The 20,966-nt window shown below is 40.9% G+C and overlaps 1 pseudogene; it reads left to right on the top strand.

Moving 5' to 3' along the window:
• Nucleotides 1-18,852: 18,852 nt before the first annotated feature.
• Nucleotides 18,853-20,159, top strand: LOC128869649 (cytochrome c oxidase subunit 3-like; annotated as a pseudogene).
• Nucleotides 20,160-20,966: the final 807 nt, after the last annotated feature.

The raw sequence follows: 20,966 nt of genomic DNA, 5'->3' as shown, positions 1-20,966 counted from the left end.
TTCCAAGAGCAAAGTGCAGTTTTGTCCTGCTGAATTCCACGTAGACCCCAGAGCCGGAGCCATGCTCGGTCCTGGAGCCATCCGTAAAAATTCGAAAACAGTGTTTGCCGTGCTCATTTTCTGAGTCTCCCCACAACTGAGCCTCTGGTAGCACTACACTGTATCTCTTTTCAAGTACGACTCTTGATGGCATTGAGTCAAGGGGTATGGAAAGAATCGTTGGATCGATGTCCATGCCTTCTCTGTGTTCCAATGCCGGACAAGGGCCGTACCAGTTCCCACTGTGTTTCAGTCTGCAGATGGCCTTCAGGGCCTCTCCTCGGATGAAAGCATCAAGTGGTGGTAAACCAATCAGAGCATCTAGTGCCGGGCCTGAAGTAGTCGGAAAAGCTCCGGTGCAACAGATGGCCACAGTGCGCTGTAGTCTCGATAAGGTCCTCCTGACTCCCACTAGGGATAGTCTACTCATCCAGACCACTGATGCATAGGTGATAATGGGTCTTGTCATAGCCGTGTAGATCCGTAAAACCTTGCTAGGAGAGAGACCCCACGTTTTCCCAAAGACACCTTTGCACTGCCAGAAAGCTGTCAGCGCTTTGGATGCCTTTGTCTCAACGTGTGATTTCCATAGGAGCTTACTATCGAGGATTACTCCTAGATATTTAATTTCCTTGGATAGCTGGATTGTGACTCCTTTTAGCCTTGGCAGAACGAGTCCGTCAAGCTTCCTCCTTCTGGTAAAGAGGACAATACCAGTTTTGGCGGGATTTGCCGACAGCCCATTCGCACAGCACCAAGTGTCAATCCGATCCAGAGTTTTCTGCACTTTCCTGCAGATGTTCATAAGCGAAGAGCCTGTTACCAAACAAGCAACATCGTCCGCATATGCTTGTGCGTAGACTCCCGACTCGTTTAAGGTGGTGAGTAGAGGATCGATTACCATGCACCAGAGTAATGGAGACAGCACACCGCCTTGGGGGCAGCCTCAGTTAACCCCAGATGACACCTGCAGATCTTCCTCTGCTCGCACCGAAACGATTCTTTGGGCCAGCATCGAACGAATCCAATTTACTAGCACCCGGTCTACGCCGTGCCTACTAGCAGAGTTACACATACTATCAAAAGTGGCATTATCAAACGCCCCCTCTATGTCTAAAAAGATACCCATAGCGTAGTCCCTCCTGTCGATGGCCAGCTCTACCCTAGCAACAAGGTTTTGCAGTGCCGACTAGCAGGATTTTCCACTCTGATAGGCTTGCTGAAATAGAGACAGAGGGTGAGCCTTCAGCGACTTCTGACGTATGCGCAGTTCCACCAGTCGTTCAAGACTTTTCAGCATCAAAGAGGTCATGCTGATTGGTTTAAAGCTTTTGGGGCTGGTGTAGTCGTCTTTTTCAACCTTTGGGATGAAAGCGACCCTCACCATCCTCTAAGAGCGTGGTATGTAAGCCAGTGCCAGGCATGCCGAGAAGATTTTCTTCAGGGCTGCTGTCACGAACTCTTCACCCTCCTTCAGCATGGCAGGAAATATGCCATCTGGTCCGGGCGACTTGTAGTCGCCAAAAGATTTGATGGCAAATCGAATGGCGGCCTCATTCACCACAGATCTGGCAACGAACCAGTTATGCCGAGAAGGTGTAACAGCTCTGACAACTGCCTCTATCAATAAGGGCTGTTGCCGGCTGATGCTTATCTGATTACCAGGAAAGTGAGACTCCATCAGCAAGCTGAGTGTCTCACTTTTCCGCTCCATGAAGGAGCCATCAGATTTCCTAAGTGACCCCAGCTTTGCCGTTGGGTCCCTTTTCAGGATCCTAACCAATTTCGCCGTGTCACTCAGAGATTCAACACCGCTGCAGAATTCCCTAAATGAGGCTTTTTTCGATTCCCGAATAAGCCTCTTGTAGTTCTTCTGAACATCACGGTATCGCTCCCAGTCCTCTGCAAGGTTAGTCTTGAGGGCCCGGTTTAGAAGTTTTCTCGACTCACGCCTCAACATCTGGAGCTCTCGGTTCCACCACGGAACGGGAGTCCGGCTAGGGAGAGGTCGAATTGGACAGGCTGACTCAAAAGAGTCCGTTAGGGCAGCGTTGAGTGTCTCAACAGCCGCCCCAATGGCTTGTTCTTTTCGAAGTCTTGGTGGCGCAACGTCATGGTCCCGCAACGCCTCCCTAAACTTCTGCCAGTCTGTTTTTCTCGGGTTTCTAGAGGGCAATGGCATTTGTGCCTCCTCGCCACACTGAAACTCAATGTACCTGTGGTCCGAGCACGAATCTTCGGCAAGGACTCTCCAGTTCTTGATTGACCACCCAAGTTTTGAGTTTGATAGGGTTAGATTAATCACCTCCTGCCTTCTAGCTGTTACAAACGTTGGCTGTGAGCCCTTGTTATGTATGTCTAGGCAGGAGGACGCGATAAATTCGAATAGTCGAGAGCCCCGTCCATTGCACTTGCTGCTGCCGCAGATTGTATGCTGGGCATTAGCATCGCAACATAGGATGAGGCCCAGACTGCGCCGCTCACAGAACCTCACGAGACTAATTTCCTTCCCGGGTGGTGGCCCTTCCAGAGCATCGTAAGGAAAGTAAGCAGATGCAATCACAAACTTCGACCATCCGCGTCTACCTCTATAACACACCTCAGCCGCTACCAGGTCTTGGCAACAGAATTGCTCAAGACCCGTCACAGTGAGATGGGATGATACTATAAGACCGGTCCTAGGTCTACTAGAACTCCTGTCATATAATAACGTGGCCCCTTTCAGCGCACTTAAGCCACAGAGACGGCCCCTAAAGACCCAGGGCTTTTGCACTGCTGTTATGTGGGGTAATGTGTGCAGCTGGGAAAGCCTTCTACTTAGTAGTGCAGTAGCGGCTTTGGAATGCTGCAAGTTAATTTGCGTCACCGTCAAGGGACGATAGCTACAGGAATCGTCCGAGTCACTCATTTGGGAAAGACATGGAAGCTGGCCGTCCCAAAGAAGAGACTCAGACGGTTCCCGTACCGTGAGCCCATGACATCAACACTGGCCTCGTCCACTCGCACCACAAGAGTAGCCCCTTCCTTCCCGTCCCGGTTTTTGCTCTTGGTATACGAGACGACTCGCCAAAGCCTCGTGTTGATGCCCGGATTCTGGGCACGTAGACAGGATAGGACATCCGCCGTAGACAGGTCTGGATCCGGAATCCAGCAGATGGCCTTCCTGAGGGGTACACTCTCCTCGCTGTAGACTGCGAAGCGAGTGCTCCCCATGGGGGGCACGTTATTGACCACGGTCCTGATCCACTCGAAGTTGGCCAGAGACGCGCACGTCACCTTTATGGTGCCGTCCTTTGTCTCATAGCCCTTCGCGTTGGCTTCCGGACCGGAGGCAATAACCCGACGCATCAGTTGGCTTTTGCAGTATTTGATTTCTTCATCCGTCAGCTGATGGTCAGGCCCCAGTTTTCCAATCACAGCCACAGGTCGTGGACCAGCAGCCTTCTCGCTATAGGATGGCTTGGCCGCACCCTTGGATGTGCTAGGGCGAAGGTCCAGCTCCCGATCCTCCACTGACGAAGATTTCGCCGGGCAGACAACTGTGCTGGACATTTTGTCGAGGCGCCGATAGAGACGTGACTCAGCAGAACCTTTTCACGCCACATTGGCTGGCGCCAAGACCGCGCTCGTACCTTGGGGGGTCGTGGCTCGGCCATTGGCGGCAACCGCAGGGCAGGGAGGTGTGCTGCTTTCAGCCACCGTCTTTCTCCGCTTGCCTCGAGAGCGAGACAACTTGGGAGTGCCTGTGCCCACCGAAGACTCGGTAGCTTCCGTGGGTGTCACTTCCGCTGACCGAGGTCGTTTGGAAGACACAGACGCAGAAGGGCCGGCAGAGCCACATGAGGATTTCTCCCGCATGAGCCATGCCCGCCGCTTTCTTCTCTTCCTCCTTGCCGCGCTCTTCGATTTCCCTGCTTCTTTGGGAGGTCGTGCAGCCACCGAAGAGACCTCACAACTCAGGCCCTCAGAAGCAGGGAAACGTTTTTCAGACTCTGAAGGAGAGGAGATTGCGATAGCAACCCCCGTCTCCTCCAGGATGCGCTCTCGCTCGTAGAGCTGAGAGACTTGGGTAATGGTTGGGGCCTCCAGAATCCATGCCCCTGCCGCCGAAGCGGGTGGATTGCCACTTGTGTGGATTCCACCTGGAGTAATAGAACCATTGTTTTCCATTACCTTTTGGTTTTTTTCGGGACTCCTCCCTAGCCAGTTTGGTGCGCGGATGGCACCCTGATTCTATGCCAACTTTGAGTCATCACACGAGTGTTGAACCCACCCCATCAGGGAAGGCCACTCTTGTGATGCCAGGGCTCCCTATCCACCACCTGGGACGCGCCCGATGGGAGATCAGGCAACTCCACACGGGATTTGTATATTTGGATTTCCCCTTCTAGTCCGTATTTGATACAAAATATCATCACACATATTATATTTGTACTTGATCCACAAACCATTTGGGTTTGATGGGAAGTAGGAAGATGGTTAATGTATTGGATGGTGGCTGAGCAGCTCTTTGTACTGCGTTCTGTGCTGTAAAATATACTCTTTGTCCATTTTCTAAATGCACAGCTAAATGAACAACTGTAGTATGTCTCTCATGAATACGAAAAGAAAATATTCGCCAAACTTCTCCTTTACTACTAACATAGCGACCCATTTGGTATTGGGTAACTTCGTCATTGGAATCCTCTGCATTAATACTAATCACAGCCATATCACTCCCTTTGGTAACATATTTGCAAATCTATAATATAATAATGAATGGCCAAATGCCAATCTTAACAATGTTTGTTTAAATGTTCCTTCAAGTCCAAGGATGGTTTTTACGGCGAGAAAAATTCAAATAATTTCTGGGAAAACCCTTAAACAGCCCTTTCCATTTTCCCATACAAATATTTTCTAACTAAATGTAGAGTCAATTTGAACTTTATTGGTATCTATTCAATAAAGTTCATATTAAATTACAAGCACTCATTGTTGTCTAAACAATGTAGGTGTGTTCCTAACGTCGAAGAGTCAAATCGAGCTTTATTGTCGCTGCACAAAATTCAAATTCAATCAAATGTATGTGTGTGCGGGTTCGTGTGTTTTTTTGTTTTGTTTTTTTTTTTTTGGTTATCCGAAGGGAGAATCTTTCATAGATACCGTCAGCCTAGACGGCATTGACGATTCATACTGATCGCTATTACTACTAAACTGGACTTGTGAAACAGTACACGTACGTACTAAACCCTAACTCCGACCTCAGTAGTTTTAGTTTGCCCTGCGGCTTCGCCATTTAAGCATTGCATCGCTGGGCCAAGCTAGCTAGTATGGCTCTTCATATATGTTTCTTTCTCTGTCTACCCTTCACTACTTGATTTTCTTCTTTGTTTACTGCGTTCCCGTTCCTTTTTCCGCAGTTCCTGTAGCGCCTTTGCGGACTATTCTTTCATCTTGGCCCACACCAACTTCGATTGCAGCATGTGATTTACAATGTTGCCTGCGGTTATTCTTTCCTCTATCATTTCTTCAATGGACATTATTTCGGATGCGTATCGCGGGCAGGAGAAAAAGACATGTTCCGCGTTCTCACTACCGTTGCCGCAGAACGATCAGTCTGCTACGTCCTCGCGTCCGAGTCTTTCTAGATACTCTCTATAGCATCTATGTCCCGTCAAGAACTGTGTCACCATGTCCTCTCTCAACCCAAGCCTGTACGCCTCTGATAAGTTTGTGCGTCCTCCTCACTTTTGTCGCTAGGTCATACCGATTTTGTCACTCAATTATGCTCCCCCGTCTTTCTTCCTTACGCTCTTCCGCCGTTTGGGCTTTTGGCTTTATCGTAGACTCTACCCAGTTCAGAGACCATTATATCTGATATGATCCATACTACTTCAAACGGCACTGTCCTGAAAGCAGAGTCAACTCTAAGGGCACTTAGTCTAAACACTATTTCCGCCTTCTTCGCGAATGTTTTTTGTATCAGGGCTTTACTCCATATGGGTGCTGCATACATGAGTGTAGACTGGGTTACTTCAGCCAGGAGCGCTCTTATACTCTGAGTGAGATCACCGATGTTGGCCATAATTCTTGTCAGTGCCGCCGTCACCATGGCTGCCTTTCCACACTCTTTTTTAATGTGCTCCTTGAAACTTAGTCGAGCATCGATCATTACACCTAAATATCTTATTGCCGCTTGTGCTGTGACATTAAACCCATCAATAATTAGTGTGGTCGCTTCTAACTTTTTTCTACTCGTAATGAGAACTGCTTCTGTTTTTTATCCTGCAATGTCAACGCAATGTCGTCCGCGTATCCTATTATTTGCACTTCCTTCGGCATTGAGAGTTGCAGTACCCCATCATATAGTACATTCCATAGGATCGGGCCCAGTACAGATCCCTGCGGTACTCCGCCCGCCACTGCATATCTCTTAGGATCTTCATCTGTATTGTATAGAAGTACTCTTTCCTACACATAACTGTTTATAACCCGTTATAGGTATGCTCGCGTTTTTTTCTCTTCCAGAGCCTTTGTAATATGGGGCCAGTATGCCGAGTTGAAGGCGTTCTTGACATCCAGAGTGACAACTGCACCGTATTCTTTATCACCATGCATCCACCTGTCACCCTCAATAGCGTTGCTTGCAATGTTTGTCACTTTCCTGACGGCGTCGATGGTTGAAACCAAACTGATGTTCGGATAGTTCAACCGGCACTTTCTCCAGATGCTGTTCCAGGCGCGTGCAGATTAGTTTCTCCAAGATTTTACCTGTTGTATCTATCATGCAGAGTGGCCGATAAGAACTTGGGTCACCCGCTGACTTATTTGGTTTCTGAAGTAGGACTAGTTGTTGCTTCTTCCATACTTTCGGAAACATGCCTTCATTTATACACTTGGTGAAGTGCTCTGCAAAAGACTTTGCGTTGCGCCTGATAGCGATCTTCAGCGGTTTGTTCGGGATGCCGTCAGGTCCTGCCGCCTTAGCATTGCCGAAACTTTCCGTTGCCAAAATCACCTCTACTTCACTCATGGTGACACTACTTTCGGTTGCGTGGAACTGGGTCTGGCTTGGTTGCATGTCTTGCTTTGGAAAGAGTATATGTACAATATTTTCAAAAAGTATGGGGCAAGTTGGTGCCTGTCCTCTACCTCCTTTGACCTTGGCCATATCAAGTTTGTAGCCATAACCCCACGCACAGTTCTATAAAGCTGGCTGCCTTACTGATTTTAGTAGCTTTCTTTAATTGCTTCCGTTTCTTTTTATAATTCTCGCGAAGCCTGTAGTGTTCTGCCAGCCCACAACTCCTTTAAGAAAGGCACTTTGCTGTTTTGCATTCGCTTCTTAGGGTCTGATTTCCTCGTTCCACCACTATACAGGCTTTCTGGGCGCGCTCTGTCTTTTCCTGCACATAGCGGCATCGCAAGCTCTGCTAACATGCTTTACTAGCAGCTCCGCCTGTAGTTCCACATCGTTGGTGCTAGTCAAGTTCTCTCCGGAACAGTTCTTCGTCAAGCGTCCCCACCCTCCAGCCCTTATTCTGTATTTTCTGTACGGCTTCTTTTCCATGCGAGAAGTCTACCTTAATGGCAAGGTGGTCATTGCCTGTGTAAAAATCACACACTTGCCAACTTGCTGATCGTACTAGAGCCCTGCTGGCGTAAGGGGTGTCGAATATTTATGCACGACCATTCACTTTGAAGGTGTTTTTTCCCCCACTGTTTAGCAGAAACGCATCAAGCAGTGAGAATGACTTAATCAAGGCATCTCCCCTTTTATTGGTGTATCTGCTACCCCATTCCAAGGCCCACGCATTGAAATCATCCGCAATCACGTTTAGTGTGATACCACGAGCGCTTTGCACAAGTTCATCCAGCAGGTTTTCGAACTCTGCTTGCGTCAATTTCGGTGGCGCGTAGCAACTGTAGAAATAAATGCCACATATTTTTGCTCGGGTACAATTATCACTGTCGGTGTGCGGTTTTTCCTGCAGAGTATTTCTTCTACAGGCCAATATTGCAGCTTTACTTTTCCTGTCCGAGACCCACGTTCCAACGTTTACGTTTTTATGCTGGTCGCTGACGAGCACCACATCAACCTTATTTTCGTATACCCTTTGTTTCAGAAGCTTTTTTGCAGCCTCGCAATGGTTTAGATTGATTTGCTCAATCCTAATTTTTTCGTTTTAATATACGTCGCTTGATAAGGGGGACATTTTCTGCTTCCAATCTGGTGGCGGCCGCCGTGGCCGAGTGGGTTGGTGTGTGACTACCATTCGGAATTCAGAGAGTGAACGTCGGTTCGAATCTCGGAGAAAGATCAAAAATTAAGAAACAGTTTTTTCTAATAGCGGTCGCCCCTCGGCAGACAATGGCAAACCTGCAAGTGTATTTCTGCCATGAAAAAGCTCCTCATAAAAAAATATCTGCCGTTCGGAGTCGGCTTGAAACTGTAGGTCCCTCCATTTGTGGAACAACATCAATACGCACACCACAAATAAGAGGAGGAGCTTGGCAAAACACCCAAAAATGGTGTACACGCCAATTATATATGTAATCTGGTGGTTTGTATTCGTTTGTACACGCCCTCGCCAGGTGTCTATACTCCAGGCATTTGTAGCATCTCCTCAAGTCAGGCTTTTCTCTTATTCGGCATACCACCTAGGCGATTTTGAGTTTTTGATTATCAAGCAGTCGCCCAATTGCGTCCAATGCTTATGGTAGGCTTATGACCGCTCTTTGCGTGCCTGCATACGCCGCTTTAACGCTTTTTATTGCGCTTTCACTAAATAGGTTAAGCTCGTTAACTTGCGTTCGTATTGCCTCACCTATGTCCTCTTTGGTTATGATTTCATCTAAATCACGGATCTCCACCAACATTTCGTGGGTCAGGACCTTGATTTGCGCCTGGTCTCCTAGCATCTTGCCAATCTTCTTCTGGTATACTCCTCTATTGGCCATCAGCTTTTTTTCAATTGAAGCCTTTGAACGCCTTTGGCCGTCTTTATGCGGGTCATATTTTCGCCGAGTTCTTGCAGGGCATCATATTTTTTAACCACCCTGAGAATGTCACTATACTTCATTGCTCCAGCACGCGCCATGACAATCGCATACGGCCTCGGGGGTAGTTTATTTGCCACTTTTTTCTTTTTGGCTGGTTTGCGCTTAACACTCATCCAGCCATTTTCCATATCCCCGTTTGTCTTCTTGGCATTAATCTCTCCTTTGCCTTTCTTGCCCGCACTTGTTGCCATTTTGTGCTCTTCCTCGTGAGTGGTTTTGCTTTCCTTGGGTGGCGTTTTTCTGCTCGGCTGTTTGTCGTCGCGTGGTCTTTTCGGCGTTCCTTCTGTCATTACGCTTCCATGAACGTTTCTCTTGGCTTCTTTGATTTTCATTTCTTCTTGAGCTCTCGAGTGTAGTTTAGTGATTGTTTCAAGGAGTTCCTTTATGTGGTTGCTGATCGAGCGTTGCGGTAGACGCATTGCTTCTGTCAACTTGGCAATCATCTCACCAAGAAGCGTTAGGGTGTCACTACCCGATTCTGCTGCTTTCTCATTATTTTGTTGCAATGCAGATGGCGACGATTTTGCTCTCTCAGGCCTTTCTACACTGAGCGTCTTGATAGGACTCCGCCTCAGCTTTGGTGCGCGCTTAAAAGGATCAGTCCCCGTGATTATACGGCCTCTGGGGTTGTTATTCTCCTCAGTTAAGTCCACTAGTAGATCACTCGATCCACTTGCACCTGGTGCCTTTTTGATAGCCTCTTCCAGGCTTTCATTATTACTTTCCATAATGGCTCCATATATATTGCTGCTGTTGTTTGCTGTATTTCTCATTTTGTTTTCCATTCTTTTTTGTTTACCAGCGAATCGTGGCCGAAATAAACAGGAACGGGTATACCGTTGGGAACAGTACCCCTACCCCAGTTCCCTGAGGCTTGTTTTTCGCATTACCGGCCCAAAAGACACGGACGGACCATGGCTTGCCCGGGGCAACGCATACTACTAACTAACTATAAATATGTGAAAAGGGTTTAGTCTTGAATCTCTTGAGATTTCCATTTGGATTGCACTATGATCGCTATTATAATCGAAGACATTTATGCAGTTCATAGTATTATTTACTTTTTTAAAAGATAGTCTGGAATCCATTATACAGTTGGTTCTGGGGAAAGACGGTTTATCTGAACCGTAAAGCTCACGACTGGTGCGCTTTGTTAAACTCGGCCGAATTCACGAAGGCGGTTATCGCGCAAATCCAGAAAAAGCTAGCTGGTTAGCTCTTGAGTTTTTACTTGTATCTCAGTTTAGTATGATGGGCGTTCATCCAAAAGTGAATTTGGGATAAGCATTATCCTATGGCCTTATTCATCTGCATTATATCTCAGTACTTTCTTATTAAAATACTTAATACTTTCATATTAATTGCTCATATTAAAGTATGACTTTTTGAGAACATAAATGTTAAGCCCATAATAATTTAGCTTCTTCATTGAACTGCGCTTGAGGAGGTTGAAAGTTATTTCAAGGCTCATATCATACATACATATTTGTCTTTAAAAGGTTCCGGTTTGGTTTTTTGTACGCAGTTTATTGTTTTCCTTTAAACAGTTATTTCCTATAAAATTTGGCTATTATATTAGTGCTATATAATAAAATCGTATCAAATGTCTGCCAAGTCCCAACTCTGCATCAACGTGGCTGAGAAACACCAGGGATTTCTATTCAAAATGCTAAATGTTATATTTAAATAGAACCCGAGTAGACCTACGGATTGGGAAAACCTGATTATGTATCCGTGTATTAATTTCTTTTATTGTTTTAATTTATTTGTATAGCCAACATCATTGTAGACCATCTGAGTAAAAGATACGTAAATACGCATCAAATTATCTACTTTTATGTGGCATATAAATATTACTAATAATAATAGTAATACTCGTACTTCATATATGTATATGAAATAAAACGTAAATTAAAATAAATAAAAAATACTTGCATAAATAGTAATTCATTTTTTAAATTCGAAATATTGCCAAAGCATTAAATATTCTAAATAACAAAATGTATGCTTATATGTTACATTTGGACATACATACATACATATATACATATATGTATATGAACGTTTACCGTACACTTGCTCAGTGCTTAGGCGAAGACAAATCGACAACGCATTTGCTTCGTGTCCATTTCTTTTAATGAATACGAGCAAATACATAATTTCACGCCTCTAGAACTTGTTGCAATGGTTCGCCCTTCCTCTTATTTCCCCCCGACCCACGGCATCAATACGCCCGTTTGCTAAAAATTGAGTGATTGTGACTCTATCTTATCTATTACTTACTCAATTCATAAACTAAATATCTGACGGCAATACGAGTATATATCCACATATATGGCGGAGAAAGTTGATGTATAGAGAAGTCTCAATGACGGGAGCGCACAGACACATTTTTCACCAAAAGTTAACAGAAATATACTCAACTGGTCAAATTAAACAGCAGTTGAGTAAAATTCGTTTGAATGTAGGACGAAAGAATGTTAATGCTGAAGGCTAGCTACAGGCACTTTATCATAAAAAAAAATATGCTAAGTTCAATAGAGACTTAGAAAGAGCAAGTCATTGAACAATATATACATATCTCTGTCTAACGCACCACTGTTAAAACTTTGTTGAATTCCCTCCAACCAAATCAAATCCTTCATAGAGAATTCAAATTCAAATATGTGAATTTATATATGTATGTACATACATATAATATGTATGTGGCTGCGTGCACTTGTCACAGCAAACAAATTACGATCCCTCAAACCTTCTCAAGAAATCCAGCTCACGTTCATAGAGACAGCATTGTATGAACAGTAACCTTCAAATTGTACAGTAACCTTCAAATACTCTGATTTCAGAGTAAGTTCCTAACCTTGCAGGGATACATACCTGTATGCATATGTTTTTGTGCACTTTTTATCAATTGAAGAACTACATATGTATGTACGTAAAGTAATTACCTACTATCAGAGAACATAAAATAATTGTTTCCAAATTTTCTCCCAGTATTGAAATGTCCGACATAGAACTTTTTATATAAGCTACTTGTGCTGGTTTCTGCAACTTACTCTATGCTCATGCGCCCACTTGACGCACAGCAGCTGCGGTTGTCGAGCATTTAGAAGACTTACATAGGTACATATATGGGTGCAAACATATATACGGAGCCGCGACCATTCGATATGATAAAAATTCATGGTTTGCCAAATATTAGCAAATATTTGTGTAAGAAATATTCCAGTATTGACTATTTTTAAGTTTATAATTTTGGTTGTGAAAATAAATATATTGAATATATTAAAAATCATTTATAAACATCTTTTGCATGTCTAATTACATAAAAAGTAAAAAAATAAACATAAAAAGTATGATGGAACAAAATGTCGCATGCGACATGTCGCCCACAGTAAAAAAAAGAAAATATTAATCCTGGCAATCCTAATGGAAAACTTTTATCAAATTATTGCATTGTCATCGGCCCTTGATAGGTGTGCAAAATTTCAAGTCGATCAGATTTTTAGAAGCCAGTGAAAATTAAGCTCAGAGATTCCGTTACATACATACATACATACATACAACCCGAGCTAATAAAAGTGTGTTAATTACTAATGAAGTTTTCTAAATCACTCATTTATTCGATATGCACATATTCTGCGTTAGTTGAAAGTTTGTATGCGTAATTATATGCTTATGTATGTGTATATGCGCGTTTGGCTTTCTGGACGGATATTTGAATGATTTTTTCTCATTAATATAATTTGGATTTGATGAAAGAGATTAAAGCCATATGTACATATTTTCTGTTTTGATAGATTTATATAAAAATCAGGTCATATCCAGTATGAACTATTTTATACCGAAAAGAAATTTCCATTTATGAAATACAAAAAAAAAACAGTATTTTAAAGAAATTTTAATTAAAATAAACTCAAAAATTTTACCAAACTTTCCTGGTTTGAATTGAACAAAAAAAATGTGCAAGGAAAAAATATGACTTCAAGACTTGAACCTGAATCAAGTACGTGCCAAAAAACAAAACGAATAATTCCGCCGACTTTAGCTTCTGCACCACAAATTAACTGCCGCACGGCCTTCTTAATCGCAAATTTATTCGCTTCGCTGTGGGCATGAAATAAGTCAATTTCCTTAGTAGTGTGGCGAAAAATCTTATGAAATTCCTTAGTAGTGTGGTAAACGCAGAAAAAATCTGAATTCCTGTCCTAGCGTGGTAAGTAAATATAGAAACCCTCCACTTGCGTGGTAAATATCTTCAATCCCCCACTAGTGAGGAAAGTTGAATTTGAAAATCCCTTAGTTTGAATCTACAAATTAGTACTCGAAAAAAGCTCATTTAACATTTGCTCCTTCTCATTGCATTAACATTCTCTGATACCACGGCGGTGGTTAGACTTCACTTTTGACAATTCGCACTATTCGTCGCTCGTGAGACTTCTCCATACATTAACGTTCCCTGCATATGGCATGGAAGAAATTGTTGCACATCGCACATTAACCTGCGCGGCACAAATAATTATGTATGTTTGTTCGAAATAATCCAAGCTTTTGTTTTGTTATTTTAAACTATATAACAATCGAAAACTTTAGTTTTGTTGTTTTAAACGTTATTAGTAATCAAAAACTTAAGTTTTGTTATTTTAAAGTTTATTTTTGTACATAACCGAGCTTTGTCCGGTTGATTACAAGATTATTCTTAAACTAAATTAGGCATTTGTTTTCCAGCTTACAACTGCTAGATATTTGCTACTGTTCTTATTTCTAAATTATTTTTCAACGATTAATACAAAAATACAATACTTCCGACTACTCCAATATCACTATTGTCCTGGCTTGTCAAAGGTCGTTTTCCACGAATTTATGGTAATCATGTTTAGATAGATAAGATTGTATTCAAATACCATCTATTGTCTCAGGTCAGTCTTACTCTTTTTAATGTACCTTTTAACCCTAGAACACACACCCAGAAAATACCACGTAAACACACACCCGGGATACGTTTGGACCCGGGACCTTATTTTGCGGTATTTTTAATGCTTATTCAACCGATTTCTATGATTTTTTTTTAAATGTATATTTTAATATATAACAAGTATTTTGTCTTTTGTTTCATTCGAATATTCCTACTGGTTCCAGCGATATGGGCAAATAAAGTCAGGACATGCAACAGTGGATTTTTGTTTTTGTTGTTGTCCTGATAAATGCAAAACAAAATAATATAATTTATAATAATATACTTGTAGAGTACCAACGAATACACATTTTGGTTTTTATTTCATTGAAATATTCTACCTGGTTCAAAAGATATGTGCAAAAAGGTCGCGCAAGGTATGGGTACGTAGGTAGCAAATACACTGGTATAACTGGTTTTTGTATTTTATATGCAGCTGCAAGGGTTGTTTTCACACGAGGTGTTGTTATAAATGCTGCCTGTTGATATTTTCATTATTGTTTTGGTGCTCAAAAGTGTAAGAAGTGAAAATATAAGTGAAAATAAATATAACTGAAACTATAAATAACTGGATACGAAATGACTTCAAGAAGAAACGAATATTTATCAAGTGCAGCATATAGAAGGTAAAAAATGTAAAATAAGCAACAATGTAAACATATACTAATTTTTTTTATTATGCAGGCTAACTGAGGAACAGCGAGAATCATATACACAATCTTTATTTGATGAAATTTGTGACGATGACGCTCCCTATGACTTTGACTCAGAAGATGAAGAAGAAATTCAATTCAATGACATTGAAATTGCTGATGACGATGCTGAAGTTTCGCAAAGTGCCGCAGAAGTATTACCTGATTATGCGGACTATGAGGATGATGAAGAAGACGATGAAGAAGAAGAAGTAGAAGAAAATAATGAATTACCTGTTAGTGGCGAACAATTTGTTGCACGTGATGGTACTGAGTGGATGAAAGAACCAAATGTAAGTTGTCAGGTACTCAGACAAAATATTATAAGAGAACGTTCGGGACCAGCTAGATGCACTGAAATGTTGTCAATAGAGCAAACATTCAAATGTTTCATGAACGTTGAAATGGCTGATATAATTATGCACCACACAAATAAGTTAGCAAAAGAAACTTATAATGCTTACAATAATGCGCATCCAAACACAACTCCTAAGTCATGGACGCCTGTGTTAATAACAGAGCTGTTTGCATTTTTTGGCATACTTAATATGACTGGTGCGAACCATAGCAATGGAAAACATGTTCGAGATTTATGGAGCGTCAAAAACTATCCTTTATATCGCGCCACAATGGAAGTCAACCGTTTCTGTTCGATATTGCGGTTCCTAAGATTTGACGATAAAAACACTCGCGCAACACACTTACTAACTGATAAAGCAGCACCGGTCAGTGAGTTGTGGACGATGATGAACAATAATCTTGCTGCACATTACAAGCCCAGCTCATGCTTGACGATTGATGAACAATTATTTCCTTACCGTGGACGCACACGGTTTACGCAGTACATACCGTCAAAACCTGCTAAATATGGTGTCAAGGTTTGGTGGATTTGCGATGCCACAAATGTATATCCACTGCATGGACAAATATATACTGGCCAAGCAGAAACTGGTGGGGAAACGAACCAAGGCGAACGAGTGGTGAAGGATTTGTCTGCCAAATACCAAGGAAGTGGCCGAAACATTATAATGGACAATTTTTTTACGACCTTGCCAGTTGCAGAACTGCTTCTCACCTGGAAACTCACGATCGTTGGAACCTTGCGCAAAAACAAATCATATATTCCTCAAGAAATGAAGCAGAACAAAAACAGGACAATTGGTTCAACGACATTTGGCTTCAAAAATAATGTGACAATGTGCTCTTATGTTCCCAAAAAAAATAAAGCAGTAATTTTGCTTTCGACCATGCATAATGATGCTGAAATAGCTGACAGTGGGAATGGACCAAATGTTTGCGGAATATCCAACACAAAACAAACAAAACGATGGCCACTAGCGATGTTCTTCAACATGTTGGACATTACAGCTCTTGCAGCCTACATTGTCTACGATTTGAATAACCCTATGTTGCCTTGGAGAACAAACAACAAGCGTAAGCAGATCCTGCGCAGCTTGGCTGAAGCATTGTGTATGCCCATTATTGAAGCCAGAGCCATAAATCGTCAAGTGACGCGAAATTTTTCGACTAAAATTGCTATTGAAGCATATTTCAACCGACCGCTGGAATCAACGGTGTCAACAGCAGCATCAACATCTGCCGCAGCGCGCACGCCAAAACCTGTGTCCGGATCTTGCTATTTATGTTACGCACAAGAGGAAAAATGCCGTAGAAAAACCAGAAAGCTGTGCGCCAAATGTAAGAAGCCAATGTGTCTTGAACATTCGGTCACATCAACAAATTGCTCTATTTGCCATGATTTTCCTTAGATATAAGATGCATTTTTATAATTTTTATAATAAAAGTCAATAATATAATGTGTGAAATGAATATTTTTAATTTTTCAAATAAAAAAATAATATAAAAAATGTTTTTTTTTGATTATTATGAGGATTTTTACTATTGGGGTACAAACGTATCCCGGGTGTGTGTTTACGTATATAATGTGTTTGGAAGGCTGTAACTCCTGAACCAATGGTCCGATCTGGTTCAAATTTTGAATTTGAACTCAAAACTAAATAATCTTCCTAGATCCGAAGTTAGCGGTATAGAGGTAAAGCGGTTCAAAAGTTACAACACTTCAAAGTTGAAGTGGATACATTTGTACCCGGGTGTGTGTTCTAGGGTTAAGCTACTCAAATATCAAATTCTTTTGGTTTACTTGTTTTCCACGAAGGAAGCAGAAAAGAGAAATAGCAAGGGCAGGGAAGTCAAAGCAAGAGCGTATTTACCTACTTAAGTCTACGGGAGAGGGAGTTTGAGGCGAAGACGTAAATCGCTCGGTTAACTTTATTACACACAGGGCATTCCTAAATTAGTTTAATTAAAAAGAGTTACTGTCGCAATAGACAAACAATTTGTATCGTCGCAAATTATTTCTATGTAAATTCTTTAGATTCCCAATCTCAATAATTATTTATTTGCATTATTACAATGATAGCAAAAATAAAGAGGATAGTTTGAAAAAATATCAGAGCGAATTATTTATTGTATTTTTATTTAAATATTTATTTTTGAACTCAAACATACAACTATAGGTGATTTTTACAATTATTGACCTTAAGAATAGTTAACAATTTAAATCCTAGATTACCAAAAACTAACAACAAAATTAAAATTAAAATCACAGTTGGTACTAAAAAGATTGAAGTTGTAGAAGGTATCAAAGAAAAAATAAACAAAATCGTAGTAGTAGTACAGGTAGAGATTGACTGGATTTGAAGAATGAGAAATTATTTGAGTGCATTCAGCAATATTCGGCAAAACAACGAAACAATTCATCTCTGAAGCGCAAGTCCTCTTTTGTAAAGGCTGGTTAAATTTCAAGGGCCAGTGTTGAATGTGAACCACACCTAAACGTCAACGACACCGTTGGACTTCTTTTTTTGGGATTATTTGAAAGAAAAGGTGTACGTCGATAAGCCAGCAACAAGAGCTAAATGACGAGATAATTCCGCACATTAACGGCATAGAACCACAATTATGCCTCAGCGTCATCGAAAATTCGGACCATGGGATGGAGCTGTGGCCGATATTTTGTTCTATGCGTAATTGAGCCATACTAATATTATCATAATAAAGAGAAATGACAGTAATTTCCAAAAGAATTGTATTTTATTTAAAATCAACACCGGCCCTTAAATTTAACCACCATTTCGATAAGGAACTATTTGCATTTGGTGGTCTTTGGAGGTGTGCCGCCAGGCCGCGGCGGTCATTTGGCCAATATTTTGTTCCATGCGTAATTGAGCGGAACTCCTGGACGATTAAATCAAATTAATTTTTTAATAAATCGACCAGGATTATTCTACGGTCAATGTTCTGAAATTTGTGGTGCTAATCATAGTTTTATACCTATTGTTATTGAAAGTATTCCTGTTAACCATTTTATTAAATGAATTACAAATAGAGTAAATTCATCATTAGATGACTGAAAGCAAGTACTGGTCTCTTAAACCACTCAATAGTAAATTAGCACTTACTTCTAATGATTTATAAATTATATTTTAATAAAAAAAAATTAGTTAAATCTATTATAACATTAGTTTGTCAAACTAAAATTATTAAACTTATTAATATTTTTTAATTCCACAAATAGCCCCAATTGGTTGATTAAGTTTATTTATTATTTTTTCTATTACATTTATACTTTTTAGAATAATAAATTACTACTCTGTAATTCCTCAATCTCCTAAATCTGATTCAACTAAAAAATCTTCAACTCAACCTCTTAATTGAAAATGATAACAAATTTATTCTCAGTTTTTGACCCCACCTCAAGTATTTTTAATTTATCTCTTAATTGAATAAGAACTCTATTAGGATTAATAGTAATCCCTTCAACATATTGATTAATACCATCACGATATCATATTTTCTGAAATTCAATTTTATTAACTTTACACAAAGAATTTAAAACTTTATTAGGATCTGCAGGACATTCAGGATCAACTTTCATTTTCGTTTCTTTATTTTCACTAATCTTATTTAATAATTTCACAGGATTATTCCCTTATATTTTTACAAGAACAAGTCATTTAACATTAACTTTAACATTAGCTTTACCTTTATGATTATGTTTTATAATCTATGGTTGGATTAATCATACACAACACATATTTGCACATTTAGTTCCCCAAGGAACACCAGCAATTTTAATGCCATTTATAGTATGTATTGAAACAATTAGAAATTTAATTCGGCCAGGAACTCTAGCAGTACGATTAGCAGCTAATATAATTGCAGGTCATTTACTATTAACTCTTCTAGGAAATACAGGTCCATCACTTTCATATGCTATTATTTCACTATTAATTATTGCCCAAATTGCTTTATTAGTGCTTGAATCAGCTGTAGCAATTATTCAATCCTATGTATTTGCAGTATTAAATACTTTATACTCTAGAGAAGTAAATTAATTTTAAATAATTAATGTCAACACACGCTAATCATCCATTTCATTTAGTAGATTATAGTCCATGACCTTTAACAGGAGCTATTGGAGCAATAACATCAGTTTCAGGTTTAGTTAAATGATTCCATCAATATGATATTTCACTATTCTTACTAGGTAATATTATTACTATTTTAACTGTTTATCAATGATGACGAGATGTTTCTCGTGAAGGAACTTTCCAAGGATTACACACCTTACCTGTAACATTAGGCCTACGATGAGGAATAATTTTATTTATTTTATCAGAAGTTTTATTTTTTGTATCATTTTTTTGAGCTTTTTTTCACAGAAGACTATCCCCAACAATTGAGTTAGGAGCTTCATGACCACCAGCAGGAATTAAACCTTTCAACCCATTTCAAATTCCCTTATTAAACACAGCTATCTTATTAGCCTCAGGAGTAACTGTAACATGAGCTCATCATAGTTTAATAGAAGGTAATCATTCTCAAGCCACACAAGGGCTATTCTTCACAGTATTATTAGGAGTATATTTTACTATCTTACAAGCATATGAATATATTGAAGCACCATTCACAATTGCTGATTCAGTTTACGGCTCTACATTTTTTATAGCTACAGGATTTCATGGAATCCATGTAATAGGACTATGAATAAGTTCATGCGGTTTTTTTTCGAAATTTGAAACTTTATTGACGTAAAATGGTTACAAATTTAATATTCAAAATATTGTCCATCGCTTACTACTACTTTTTGCCATCTTTCTGGCAATTCACGGATTCCCTTTGTGAAAAATTCGGTCGGTTTTGCCGCAATCCACGAATCGATCCATTTTTTGACTTCATCGTAATTACGGAAGTGCTGGTCAGCCAGGCCATGTTGCATCGATCGGAAGAGATAGTAATCGGATGGCGCAAGGTCTGGACTATACGGCGGGTGGGGTAGGACATCCCATTTGAGCGTTTCTAAGTATGTTTTGACCACTTGTGCAACATGTGGCCGAGCATTGTCATTGCTCGGCTCAAACGCATCAATTGTCGTCGGTAGACATCCCCCGTAATCGTTTCATTCGGTTTCAGTAGCTCATAATACACAACACCCAGCTGGTCCCACCAGATACACAGCATAACCTTCAGGCCATGAATATTCTGCGCCGACGTCGATGTTGAAGCATGGCCAGGGTATCCATACGTTGCCCGACGTTTTGGATTGTCGTAATGGACCCACTTTTCATCGCCAGTCACAATTCGATGCAAAAAACCCTTTCTTTTGCGCCGTTGAAGCAGTTGTTCGCATGCCATAAAACGGCGTTCAACGTCTCTTGGCTTCAATTCATACGGCACCCAATGGCCTACCTTTCGGATCATTCCCATGGCTTTTAAACGTTTGGAAATGGTTGATTGATCAACTCCCAAAGTTTTTGCAACCTCTTCTTGCGTTTGAGCCGGATCTTGATCGAGCAATTCCTCCAATTCGGTATCCATGAACTTTGGCGGCGCACCCTCGCGTTCTTCGTCTTCCAAGCCAAAATCACCACTTTTAAAGCGTGCAAACCACTTCTGGCACGTTCGCTCAGATAGAGCATGCTCACCATAAACTTCCACCAAGATACGATGACTTTCGGCTGATTTTTTCTTCATATTAAAATAATGAAGAAGAATTCCCCGCAAAAACACATTATTTGGCACGAAATTCGACATTTTCAAGTGTGGTAAAAATATTGTTGTTTACGCTTCAAATAAAAAACTTATACTGACGTTTGTGCCCTACGACAGTAGCTCTCCAATGAATGTTTGGAAATGTGGATCGATGGAATAATAAT

This window comes from Anastrepha ludens, chromosome X (assembly GCF_028408465.1).
Source record: "Anastrepha ludens isolate Willacy chromosome X, idAnaLude1.1, whole genome shotgun sequence".
Classification (NCBI taxonomy): domain Eukaryota; kingdom Metazoa; phylum Arthropoda; class Insecta; order Diptera; family Tephritidae; genus Anastrepha; species Anastrepha ludens.
This window is presented reverse-complemented; position numbering and strand designations above follow the sequence as displayed.